Genomic DNA, 14,554 nt, shown 5'->3' with positions numbered 1-14,554 from the left:
AAGTTATTAGGCAATATAGCAAGGTGTCAGGCTACAAAATCAGTGTACAAAAATCAGTGGCATTTCTTTATGCAAACACTAAATCTGAATGACATGACATCCAGAAATCACTCCCATTCACTGCTGCAGCAAAATCAATAAAATACCTAGGAATAAACCTGACCAAAGAAGTGAAAGACTTATATACTGAAAACTATGAGTCACTATTAAAGGAAATAAAAACTTATACCAAGATATGGAAAGACATCCTATGTGCATGGATTGGAAGAATAAATATCATCAAAATGAATATTCTCCTCAGAGCCATATACAAATTTAAGGCGATACACATCAAAGTTCCACCAAGCTTCTTTAAGAGAATAGAACAAACTACAATCATTTATGTTACCAGAAAACACCTACAACTGCCAAAACCATCTTGAGGAAAAGAAACAGAAATGGAGGCATCACACTCCCAGACCTCAAACTATTATAAAGCCATCATAATCCAAGCAGCATGGTACTGCAACAAAAAAAGGCACACAGATTATTGGTACAGAATTGAAAGCCCAGAAATAAATCCCCACACCTATGGAATCTAATCTTTGATAATGGGGCCAAAAGTATTAAATGGAAGAAGGAGGCTCTCTTCAATAAAAGGTGCTGAGAAAACTGGGTTGTAACATGCAGAAGAATGAAACTGAACCACTTTATCTCATCAGAAACTAAAATCAACTCCAAATGGATTAGAGACCTTGATGTTAGACCAGAAACAATCAAATACTTAGAGGAAAACATTGGTAAAACACTTTCCCACCTAAACCTCAAGGACATCTTTGATGAAACAAACCCAATTGCATGGAAGACTAAAGCATAAACAAACAAATGAGACTACATCAAATTGAAAAGATTCTGCACAGCCAAAGAAACTATCACACAAACAAAGAGACCCCTCACACAATGGGAGAAGATCTTCACATGCCATACATCAGACAAGAGACTAATCACCAAAATATACAAAGAGCTCAGCAAACTTAGCACCAAAAAAAACAAATGACCCCATCCATAAATGGGCAAAGGGTATGAACAGAACATTCACTCCAGAGGAGATCCAAAAGGCTAGCAAACATTTGAAAAACTGCTCCAGGTTGCTGACTGTCAGAGAAATGCAAATAAAGACAACATTGATATACCACCTCACCCCTGTGAGAATAGCATACACCAAAAAGGACAGCAGCAACAAATGCTGGAAAGGCTGTGGGGACAGAGGAACACTTTTTCACTGCTAGTGGGAATGTAAATTGGTCCAGCGTCTGTGGCGAGCTGTCTGGAGAACTCTCACAAGGCTAGACATTGACTTTCCATATGACCCAGTAATTCCTCCCCTGGGGATATAACCCAAGGACTCCATAACACCCAACCAAAAAGAGGTGTGTACTCTTATGTTTATAGCAGCACAATTCGTAATAGCTAAAACCCGGAAGCAACCCAGGTGCCCTACAACAGATGAGTGGCTGAGAAAGCTGTGTGTATATATATATATCCATTGTGTATATATGCAGCTACTAATAACAATGAACTCAACTTCTCTGACCCATCTCAGTCAGAGCTAGAAGGAATTATTTTAAGTGAGCTAAGTCAGAAAGATAAAGATGTGTATGGGATGATCCCCCTCATCAACAGAAGTTGAGAAAGAAGATCAGAAAGGGAAACTAAAGGCAGGATCTGACTAAACTGAAAGTAGGGCACCAAAGTAAAAACCGTGTGGTGAGTGGGAGGGTGGACATGCAGCTTCCTGGGCCAGCGGGGGCGGTGGGGTGGGAGTGGGGGTAGGGGTGAGGGTGGGTGGGTGGGATGGGACATAATATTTTGGCAATGGGAATGGTGTTTATGTACACACCTATTAAATTGTGGTCATATAAATCACTACTTAATTAATATGAGGGGAAAATTTTATTGTATGTCTAACAAAGGGACTTTTCAAAGCTAACCCAATTACCAAATAATTTGATGATAACAGTAACTATCCATTGTCTTCTCGAACCCTAAGACAGCAGGAACCTCACATTTCCAATACAGAGCCTGTATTTCCCCCAGTCCTGGGACCCTAGGGTAGGGCCCACTTTCCTGTATGCTTCTCCTAATTCTTATCAAATAATATTGCATCCGCTGATTGTAACCTAATCAACACAATGAGTGCCACCCCAGCATGCTTCACTTCAGACTGTGTCCAGAGACTTCAGATGTCTAACGACAACCCTTCAGCTTCATCACTCGGGTGAGACCTTTCCTTTCATAGTATTCTCTAACTCCATCCCAGGTGGTTCACTTCCCAACGAAGTCCCAAAACCTAGATATAGATCAGGTTCCAGGAGATAGAGCATATGTTCACAGGTATCCATAAACTAGGGAAAATATATACCTGAAAGCAGTCGTACACTAGAGTTTTCAGTGAGTACCCCCCCAACACTTCATCTCCACTATTCCAACCTTTGGGTCCATGATTCTTCAACAATTTGTTTGGTTTTGTATGTTAACTCTCTTTTCAGCCACCAGGTTCCAGATGCCATCAGGATGCCGGCCAGGCTTCCCTGGACTGAAGACCCCACCAATGCGTCCTGGGGCTCTCTTTCCTACTAGGGAAAGAGAGAGACAGACTTGGAGCATGGATTGATCAGTCAACGCCCATGTTCAGTAGGGATGCAATTACAGAAGCCAGACCTCCCACCTACTGCAACCCACAACAACCCTGGGTCCATGGTGTATGGAGACTGGGTGGTGGGAATTGTGTGGAGTTGTACCCCCCATCCTATGATTTTGTTAATGTCTCCTTTCTTAAGTAAATAAATAAATTAAAAAAGAAGAAGAACCATTTGTTCAATAACTTGGAACTTAAAAGCAAGAATATAGCAGATGAGATTTGGGGTTTCCATTTTGGAAAAAGTTAGTAGGTCTATTTTAGGTGTATTCCAAGGGGACCATGGCTTTACTAAATTTTTCCTGACCCTGATAACTAACATTCAGGTGGGTCAAAGGTATTATATGGGGAGTTACTGTCAGGGTTGTAAAAAGGACTAGAAAGCTGGGTCAAGGAAGAAAGTATCTCCCAAATCTGAGAAAAATATATAAATGCCATTAACTGTAAACCCCAATGATTTGATCTGGGGGCTATGTGCAGTGCAGGAGCCTGTGTAACATCTGCATCCATGTAGGTCTGAGCTTGCATTCTCTGGTCATAACTAGGGACATTCTAATCTGCGCTCATTGTCAGACCCATCTTCCTCAAGTGGTAGAGGATTTTGGCCCAACCTCCCTTCAAATTACTGTGTACTTTTGCTTTAAGGTGTTTATTGTGTACTTTTGTTTTAAGGTATATATTTTCTCCTAACTTCTGAGTACATGTGTACGTGTGTTCTGCCTCATGGGCCCTGATCTTTATCTAGTTTCTGTGACTTCGTTAGGAGGTGCACCACTTGATATGGAATCAAGAAATCCTTTGAGCTAGAACAGTCTCACCAGAGTACTGGAGCTGAAGGGTTGACATTCCATGCTTAGTGTCTCTGGACAAAATCCAAAGTGAAACATCTAGACGGTACTGGTTACATTGATTTTGCTGAGCCTAGCAGATGCAGTACCAAATTGTATGGATTGAGTGAAATGTGCAGGAGATAAGCCAGAGTTCCTAGGACTGGGAGAAATATGGTTTTTATAGAGAATGATTCCTTCTAACTCTATCCAAGATGGGTCAGAGAAGGTGGGTTTATTATTCTTAAGAGCTGAGTGGTATCCCATTGAGTGTATATACCACAACTTTCTCGGTCACTTATCTGTTGTTGGGCACCTGGGTTTCTTACAGGTTTGGTTTATTATGAATTGTGCTGCCATGAGCATAGGTGTGCACATATCTTTTTGGATGGGTGTTATGAAGTCCCTAGGTAATATTCCTAGGAGAGGAATTACTGGGTCATAAGGAAGGTCCATTTCAAGCCTTGTGGCGGTTCTCCACAAAGCTCTCCACAAGGGATGGACCAATTTACATTCCCACCAGCAGTGCAGGAATGTTTCTTTGTCCCCACAACCTCTCCAGAATTTATTGCTACTGTCGTTTTTGAAGTATGAAATTCTCACAGGGGTGAGGTGGTATAACACTGCTGTGTTTATTTACATTTCTCTGACAATCAGTGACCTGGAACAAGTTTTAATATTTGGTTGGCCTTTTGTATCTCTTCTGTAGTGAATATTCTGTTCATACCCTCTGCCCACTTTTTTTATTGTGTGATTTCGGTTTCTTTTTTTAATGCTGAGTTTGCTGAGCTCTTTGTATATTTTGGTTATTAGTCTCTTGTCTGATGTATGGCATGTGAAGCTCTTCTCCCATTCTGTGAGGGTCTTTTTGTTTGGGTGGTGGTTTCTTTTGCTGGGCAGAAGCTTTTCAATTTGATGAAGTCCCATTTTTGTTTTTGATTTAATGTTCCTCACAAATGGGTTTGTGTCATCAAAGATGTCCTTGAGGTTTAGATGGGAAAGTGATTCAACAATATTTTTCTCTAAGTATTTGATTGTTTCTGGTCTAACATCCAGGTCCTTGATCCATATGGAGTTGACTTTTTTTTTTTTTTTTGGAGAGATAAATTGGTTCAATTTCATTCTTCTACATGTTTCAACCCAGTTTTCTCAGCACCATTTATTGAAGAGAGTCTCTCTCCTCCATTTAATAGTTTGGGCCCCCTTATAAAAAATTAGGTGCCTATATGTGGGAGTTTTATTTCTGGGCTTTCAATTCTGTTTCACTGGCCTGTATATCTATTTTTATTCCAGTACCAGGTTTTTTTTTATAATGTTGCCCTTATAATATAGTTTGAGATCTGGGAGTGTGATACCATTTCTGTTTCTTTTTCTCAATATTGCTTTGGTGATTCTAGGTGTTTTCTGGTTCCATATACATGATTGTAGTTTTTGTTCTATTAAATAAACCTGGTGGGACTTTGATGGGTATTGCCTTAAATTTGTGTATGGCCGGGTTAAGTACAAATGGCGTGAAGCACAAGGATTGGCATAAGGATCCCAGTTTGAGCCCCTGGCTCCTCACTTGCAGGGGGGTTGCTTCAGAAGCAGTGAGGCAAGTCTGCAGGTGTCTGTCTTTCTCTCCCTCTCTCTGTCTGCTCTCCTCTCTCCATTTATCTCTTTATGTCCCATCCAATAATGATGACATCAATAACAACAACAATAATAACTACAACAATAAAACAACAAGGGCAACCAAAGAGAATAAATATTAAATATTGTATATGGCTCTGGGGAGAATATTCATTTTGATGATATTAATCCTTCCAATCCGTGAGCATAGAATATCTCTCCATTTCAAATAAAAGATACAGCAAGAGTACGAAAGACCAGAGCACTACTGCATTGCTCAGCTCTGGCTTATAGTGGCACACCATCTGAGAACATCAGAGACAACAACAGAACTGGGTGGAGGTATACTCGTTAGAATGCACTTGTCAGAGTATGTGAGCTCTGGGATTTAAGCTCCTGTTATCAATCTCTGTGTGTGTGTGTGGGGGGGTGTAAGCTACATGAGTGGTGGAGCAGTGCTGCCAGTGTCTCTATCCATCTCTACCTCTATTTCTCTTTTTTTCTCCCTTTCTATTTTTCTCTGTTCATATCAGTGGAAAATGGCTACTGACAGCTGTGAGCCATCATGTAGGTACCAAACCCCTGGTGGTAAATAAAAAGAAAAGACAAAAGCGAGAAGAACTTTATGGATGATAAGAACAGTGATCTGTGCTCTCCTCCCTCTCAAAGTAAAAGGAATACAAATTAAGATTTAAGTTAGTCAAGACGAATTCAGTTCTAGAGATATGCTCTACAACATACGTAGCTAACAATGTGGTGTGGTTACTTCAAAATCTGTTAGGAGAGGGGATCTCATGTTATATATTCAGTAGCATAAGTAGTTATATATGCCCAGATTCATCATACACATTATGCTTGCACAGCTCATATCTCAATTTTACCTCAATAATATTGCTGTAAAAAGTGTCCTCAGTAGAGGCATTTTCCCTTCATATCTTCATATCATATCTGTATAGTCATTATCATGGCTTCATTCTGCTTCTCACACTGTTCTATATGAAACATGCTAAATAATTTATTGGGGCTGAATGGTGAATGACACTATGTGAAAGATCCTTGGTCTAAGCCCCTAGTCTTCCTGGCAGAGAGGATGCTTCACAAGTGGTGAAACAATACTAGATGTTTCTCTCTTTCCTTCTCCCTCTATATCTCCCTCTCCTCTATTATGCTCTTTTTAATTTTTTATATTTATTTATTTACTTGTTGCCCTTGTTGTTTTTGTTATTATTGTTGATGTTGTCATTGTTATTGGATAGGACAGAGAGATGGAGAGAGGAGGGGAAGATGGAGAGAGGAAGGGAAGAGGAGGGGAAGGTAGAGGAGGGAGTCAGAGAGGGGGAGAGAAAGATAGATACCTGAAGACCTGCTTAACCACCTGTGAAGCAACTCCCCTGCAGGTGGGGAGCTGGGGGCTCGAACTGGGATTCTTACGCCATTCCTTGTGCTTTGAGCCACCTGCGCTTAACCCACTGCACTACTGCCTGACTCCCTCTTACTCTCTTTATTATATCAAATAAAAAGGAGAAAAATAAGGAAGGAAGGGTAGTAGGAAGGAAAGAGAAAATGATAAAATGGCAGCCAGAAGTGGTGAATTCATCCTTGATGCACCAAGTCCCAGAAATAAACTTGCTGGAAAAAGGGGTGGGGGGAAGGATTTCTTTTTTTTGTTTGTTTCTTTGTTTGTTTGTTTTGTTTTGTTTTCTTCTCTTTTTCACATGGGGAGAGATTTCCTATACCTTTGAACAAAAGGAATTCACAATGCTTATATTCTGGAAGGATTTTCAGTGACTGAGCTAATACTAAACATAAATTACATTTAAAAGTGCAATGAAGAATGGGCCTAGAGATCAGAATTATACAGGCACTTCCATGCACCTGGATACAAACAGCTGTTGATGTACAAGAGATAAGCCTGCCTGACAATGTGCAATTGAGATCCAGAAAGAGGCATGAAAAGGAGAGTGTGACATGGCCATTTCCCCTCCCTCTCTCTACATTATAGTATGTAAGTATTGCTCATTATTAAATAAATATTTCTCTCCTAGCACAAATAATGATATAGGTTAAAACTTATGGTGAGCAGACCATCTAAGATGCTTGGTCACTATTTCACTGGTACAGAACTTCCCTTTGCCAACAGACTATATGGAAGGCCAGAAAAACAAGGATAGAGGATTTAAGTCATCAGATCACCACATGTTTCTTGGATAGTCCCAAGGAACTGCTCTGGCTTAGCCCGTGGATAGTATTATTTTTGTTACTGATATGGCCAATATAGAGGGATCTGTGTGCCTTGTATGCAGCTCTAGTTGCTTGCCATAAGGGGGATGGGAGATTGAGTGAATACTCTGTTTCTTTCAGTGGTTTGAGGAAACTTCTGCCCTGCAGACGGAGCTGGATGTGATACATATAGTTGCATCTCTATTGAAACAAAAAGGGACAGTGGTTCTTTTGGCTCCCATGGCATCAAAAGACACCATGTTCAAGATGTTCCAAGGAGTCAACAGATAACCCTTGTGAGGCTGCAGAAGTCACCTCACCACACACTCAGTTATGCTAAGCACATGATTCAAATGACTATATCAGGAACTGACTAGGTGAATATGTACAAAACCTGTAAAACCTCCACCTGCACTGAAAAGATAAAGCTCTTTTTATTATTCTCCTTATACTATTTTTATTAATGATTTAATAATGATCAGCAACATTGTGGTATAAGAGGGGTACAACTCCCACCACCAGAGTTCCATATCCCATCTTTTCCATTGGAAGCTTCCCTATCCTTTATCCCTCTGGGAATATGGACCACAGATCTTTATGGGGTGCAGAAGGTGGGAGGTCAGGCTTCTGTAATTGCTTCTGCACTGGACATGGGCATTGACTGGTCAATTCATACTCCAGCCTGTTTCTGTCTTTCCCTAGTGGGGCAGGGCTCTGGGGAGATGGCGTTCCAGGACACAACATTGGTGAGGTCGTCTACTCAGGGATATAAGGATGGTGTCATTTGTAGCATCTGCAACTTGGTGGCTGAAAAGCATTAAGTTATAAAGCAGGGCAAATTGTTTAATAATAAGGAATCTAAAGGTAATAATATAGCAGATGAGACTTGGGGTCTTCATGTTGGAAGAAGCTAGGAAGTCTGTTCTAGGTATATTCTAAGGGGCCCATTAAATTACTAATTTTTGCCTAAGCCCAATGGCTAATATGCAGGTGGGATGAAAGTATCATCTGGGAAGATAGTGTCAGAGTTGGAAATAGGACTAGCAAGGTGGATCAGGGCAAAGAGTAGCTCCCAAGTATGGGAAAAGTATGTAAATACCATTAACTGTAGATCCCACTGATCTGACCTAGGGCCCATATCTATTCATATTTAGTAAACAGAACTTTTATAAAGACCTCAGTCCCTGTCCATGCAGCTACCTCACTGGAAGGCTCCCTCTCATTTCTTTTCTTTCAGGAGAGCCTTTTCCCTCCTTTTCCTTCTTCCCAGGAGTATTCCCTTGCATCAAATAAACTTTCTCTGTAAAGCTTAAATTCCTCTCTCTCTCTCTCTCTCTCTCTCTCTCTCTCTCTCTCTCTCCATTCATTCAACCTGATGACTGCCACTCATTTTTGTGGACCAGAGAAATCAAAAGCACAATCAGTTGACATCAAACCAGTGTCTTCAGGACGTTGGTCCAAAGGTGATGGGAGACTAATGAACTGTGACAGCATGGGAATGATGCCCAGGCCACATGCTTAAACATCATTTTTTAAATCTGCCTGTGGCCTGCTCTTGGTTTCACTGGCTTAGTAGAATGAGCTAGGTATGGTTGCCACAAAGTGGGTAATTTGTCTCAGGAGAAAGAAGAAGAAAGACTGCAACTCAGCTCTGTGCATAGTCAAGGCTCAAGTTCTTAAGTCTTTTCTCATAGGAGAAGCTGGTCCTGGCTCAGACCTTGGCCTGTGAATTAGAAGGAAGCTTGAGAAATTTGTTTTCTGTCATGCAGGTACATGTTCCTTTGAGGGACAGCACAGGTGGGATCTAGAGTCCAGGTGCTTGCATGGAAGATCTGGCTCTGCCAATTAAGCACATGTGGGTCTGAGCATAGAATTGCAGAGCTCCAATGAAGCTCGGAAGAGGGGTCCTTGAGAGCAGATTGGTTTCCTTTGTGTTTCATCTGGTCACGATTTTGAAGACAAGATCTATGAGGCACATCCAACTGAATCACCTGAGACAAGTGACTCTAAGCTCAGTCCTCTCATATGTAAAATAGGAACTAATAATTCCTATATCAGGAAGACTGTGTGAACATTCTATTCCTTATTTATATGAAGTCCTTAGAACAAAGCTTGGTGCATAAACTTTAGTCTGCTTTATTAATACTTTACTTCTCCCGACTTTCCACTTCTTGGATAGTTTTAAAGTTCTAATTATTAAAAATAAACACATTTATTTACTTATTTCAAGAGAATTAGTATCACTCTGGTACATGCAATTCTGGGAATAGAAACCAGGAACCAGTAGAGAAACTATTACAGAAGCCATACCTCCCACCTTCTGTACCCCATAAAGATATATGGTCCATATTCACAGAAAGATAAAGAATAGGGAATGGAGTGGATGGGATATGGAACTCTGGTAGTGGGAATTGTATGAAATTTTACCCCTCCTGCCCCACAATATTATCAATCATAATTAATAAAATCACTAGAAGAAATGAAAAAAGAAATAAAGAAAGAGAAAGAAAGAAAGAAAGAAAGAAAGAAAGAGAAAGAAAGAAAGGAAGGAAGAAAGAAGCCAGGGAGCTATTGCTTGAGAGTCCAATGCTTAATCTGCTCCATCTTTTGGTACAGATCCCCCAAAATGGGTAGAGGCCTATCACCTCTACATTGAGTCTTGAGAAGGTAGACCCCAAGGCTGACCTGGCCTAAAGGCATATCCCTCCTAGTCTCTGTAGGCTGAGATGACACTGAGCGCAGGAACAAGGGAGCTGCCTCCTTATACAACATACCCTAAAGGTTCTTGTTTCTTGTGTGTGACCAATATGTGACCTCCCTTTATCAGGCCATGACCTGGATCCTTATAGGCTGGTAACTTGCCTTTGAGCCTGAATTGATATGATATGAGAAGCAGCTGTAACCTAAGAGCATGAATAAGATGCACCTGGGGGTAATTAGCATGGCTTGAGTGTCACACACTTTCCTCATTGGGTCCTACATACTTCCCCTATGTTCCTACTGGATGGTGATCAGTATATCTAACCCTGTGTATGAACAATAAACGAGCTGTCTCTTTGAAGCACTCCCGGAGGTTGGTCCTTCCCTTCACACCTCACCCTCACCACTGGTTCCCAGTTCCCCGTGTTGCTGCTATTTCTCCACTGGCCGGAGGATGCTCAGCAACATTCTTCCTTATTCAATTTAATTTCATGGAATTCTTAATATTCAGAGAGGAATGGGATATGATACAGACTGATGGAAATTTCGTTACCATGTGTTTAACTCATAGAAGAATGTGCTTCTTGAGCTGTGATTCCAAGCTACCAGAGTCTGTATGAGACTGAAAAGGACAAGGTAGGCCTCTAACTTTCCACAGCTGTGGAAAACACCTGTGACAGGCCCCATACTCCACCAAGATCCTTTTGCTTTGCTTCTTCCAGTGTAGACACCCTGATATTCAGGTAGTCTTTCTCCCTCTTTTTCTGTCTTTGATCACTTTACCTTTGGGGGTGAATGGTAAGCTAGATATCTGATTTCAGTCCTTATTTTTCTTGTACTTTCACTGTTCTTGTTGGAAATAGACTTTTATCTATATATAATATTTAATAATATTAATTATAATAATAATTCATAATGAAAACAATTGGTCTGTACTGGAAATGCATTTTCAACTACTGAGCTAAGTCATATACATGTTACATTTCATTTATTACTCAAGGAAACACTACTGATGCCATTTCTGAAACAATTATAATTGTTTTAATGAGGGAGAGGGAAAGATAACTATAACCAGAGCATAACTCTGGCACAAGCTAAATGAGGGACTGAACTCAGGACCCCATGCTTGACGGTCTGAAGTTTTATCCTCTGTGCCACTTCCCAGGCTGCTACTGATGTCATCCTAGTACCCATTTTTAACAATGAGAAAATGGAGTCAGAGAAGATACTTACCCACAATTACACATGGGAATTAATCCCAAGTCCTTTTGGCTTACTCTTAGTTCCAAGTCAATTTTCTTAACTGTTAGAATTTGAAAATTGGAGGAAATTAGTAGTGGGGAGGGAGGGTCCATGTTAGGGTGTGCTTGGGGACATAAGTACATGACCTTTAAGAATGGTCCATACTGGGAGTCGGGCTGTAGTGCAGCGGGCTAAGCGCAGGTGGCGCAAAGCACAAGGACCAGCATAAGGATCCCGGTTAGAACCCCAGCTCCCCACCTGCAGGGGAGTTGCTTCACAGGCGGTGAAGCATGTCTGCAGGTGTCTTATCTTTCTCTCCTCCTCTCTGTCTTCCCCTCCCTCTCTCCATTTCTTTCTGTCCTATCCAACAACGACAACAACAATAATAACTACAACAATAAAACAACAAGGGCAACAAAAGGGAATAAATAAATTAAATAAATAAAAAAAGAAAAAGAATGGTCCATACTGCCAGAGGTATAGAGAATGGGAAAGCTATCAGGGGAGGGGATGGGATATGGAGATTGGGTGGTGGGAATTGTGTAGAGTTGTAAGCCTCCTATCCTACAGTTTTGTTAATGTCTCCTTTCTTAAATTAAAAAAAAAAAAAGAATGTTTTTTAGGATGCCAGGGAACAATGGAAATTGTTTGCTGATCTAGGACAAACACTACTTTTGTGAACAAAAGGGTTAAATTAGGGGCCAGCCCAGCAAATCAAAGAGGACCCTCAGTCTCTAGCTCTTAGAATAAAAACTAGGTCATAAAGACCAAGACCCAAAGCTCAGAGTCCAAAAAATGTGCTATCTCCATCCAGGAAGAAACCCTAGTTTCTACTCAGTTGCCATCCTTCCTGAAGGAGCAAACGCCACCCCACTCCTACCAACCTTATAGGAAGGGGCATTTCAAGGCATTCACTCCATTTCTTTTTCTATATTATTTCTGTATTTGTTTATTAACAGGACAGAGATAAATTGAGAGGTAAGAGGAGGTAGAAAAGGAAAAAACATAAGCCAATGCAGTATTGATTTGTTATGTGTGAAACTTCCCCCCTGCAGATAGGAACTGGGGTCTTGTGCATGGTAATGTGTGTACTCAACCAGGTGCACAACTATCTAGTACTCACTCCATTTCTTTAGTTTACAAATCTCCCACAAGGAAGGAACTAGCAACCCCCCGCCCCTTGAGACAGCTGAGGCCACCATGTATCAGGGGCTTTCTACATGAATGACCCCCCATTTACAGAATGACCTATGTTAATCCATTTAACCCCGGTACAAGATGATGAGATTTTCCATAGAACCTGGTGCCCTGATTTTGAGATCAAAGTGGTTCACAGCACACTTCAGTGGCCCACCTCTGATACCCTGACTAAGTCAATCTTTTACAGCTATCAGAAGAGGTTGCTCACCATTCCTTCTGGTTTCAGTGTGGCCATTTCTACTCTAACCACATTGCGTTGCTCTCAGTGTCTAGAATAGACCAAGTTAGATCCTCTAGGGGGATTCTAAACATAATGGGTCCCTCTCTGAGAATGCCCTCTCCATCTCATGTCTTCCCCATTATGCTTACGCAACTTCTGCTCATACCTAGATCTCAGCTTAAACATTATTTGCTCAAGTAAATATTTTCTAACATACCCTCTTCAGGTGAGATTTCTTCAGTTATTCCTTTTCACAACACTTTATTTTCTTTCATTAGTAGTTCATATTCCAGTTTGTGAGTCTATTTTTTTTTCTTTTCCACTAGAGTTGACACTGGGGTTCAGTGTCTGCACAACACTACCTGTTCTGGTGGCCATTTAAAAATTATTAGTGATATAATAATGATTAACAAGATTGTAGGATAACAGGGTTGCAATTCCACACTATTACCTCTACAAGAATTCTATATCCCATCTTCTCCCCTTGAAGTTTCCCTATTCTTTATCCCTCTGGGAGTATGAACTACAGATCTGTATAGGGTACAGAAGGTGGGAGGTCTTGCTTCTGTAATTTCTTCTCTGTTGAACATGGATGTTGGCAGGCTGATCTATATCCCCAGCCTGTTTCTATATTCCCCTGATGGGATAGCGTTCTGAAGAGGTGAGGTTCCAGGACATATTGTTGAGGTCATCTGCTCAGGGAATAAGATGGTAGTGTCTGCAAATTGGTGGCTGAAAAACAGTAAGATATAAAATAGGAAAAATATTTTAATAAGCAGGAAACTGAAGATAAAAATAGATCTGATTAAACTTCATGTTTAATCATGTCTTCATGTTGGAAGAAACTAGAAAGTCCCTTTTACGTATATTACAAGGGACCCATGACTTTACTAGTATTTTGCCTGAGCCCAAAAGCTAACATGCAGGTAGGCTAAAAGTATCATCTGGGAAGATGGAGTCAGAGTTGAGAATAGGATAGAATGCTTGATTAGTGTAGAGAGTAGCTCCCAAAATGAGGAAAGTATATAAATACCATTAACTATAAACCCCATTGGTCTGACCTAGAGCCCATATATATTCATATTTAGCACAGAAGCCTATGTAACCTCTGCATGCATGTCAGCTTGAGTCCATGGTCACAGCTAGAAACATTTTAGACTGGGGGCTTGGTGCTGGTGCACCTGGTTGAGCACATGTGTTACAATGTACAAGGATCTGGGTTCAAGTCTCTGGTCCCCACCTACAGGGGGAAAGCTTCACAAATGGTAAGCAGTGCTGCAGGTCTCTCTCTCTCTCTCTCTCTCTCTCTCTCCCTTTCTCTCAATTTCTGGCTGTTCTCTATCTAATAAATAAATAAATAAAGATAATAAAAAATTAACATAAAATAAATACTTAGGCTATACTTTTTTGTTTTGTTTTTTATAGGGGGAGATGGACTGGGGACATAGGTAAGGGGAGAGAAAGATAGATAGATGAGACACCTGCAACACTGCTCCACTGCTCATGAAGAGTTCCCCCTTGCAGGTGGGCCCTGGTGGCTTAAACCTGGGTCTTTATTTCAGACCCTATAAATCTAATTTTATTTGCTGATCTTTTTGCTTAATGTCTCTCCTTTAATGAACTGGGGTCATGGAGGTTGAGGTGCAGGGGTTTTTTTTTATCACCTAGTACAGATTTGAGCTCACTAGATATTTGTTGAGTAAATGAAAAGACGATCAGAATGGGTAGAGCATGGATTATTTAAAGTCTCCACTGTTGAACTTTCTAAAAGATAGATTATACTAGCTAAAAATTGTAGTTAGATCTGGGAGCATAAATGATGCATTGACTGGTGGCAAAGGATATCAAGACCATAGT

Source organism: Erinaceus europaeus, chromosome 2 (assembly GCF_950295315.1).
Source record: "Erinaceus europaeus chromosome 2, mEriEur2.1, whole genome shotgun sequence".
Classification (NCBI taxonomy): domain Eukaryota; kingdom Metazoa; phylum Chordata; class Mammalia; order Eulipotyphla; family Erinaceidae; genus Erinaceus; species Erinaceus europaeus.
Note: the sequence above shows the minus strand (reverse complement) of the source record.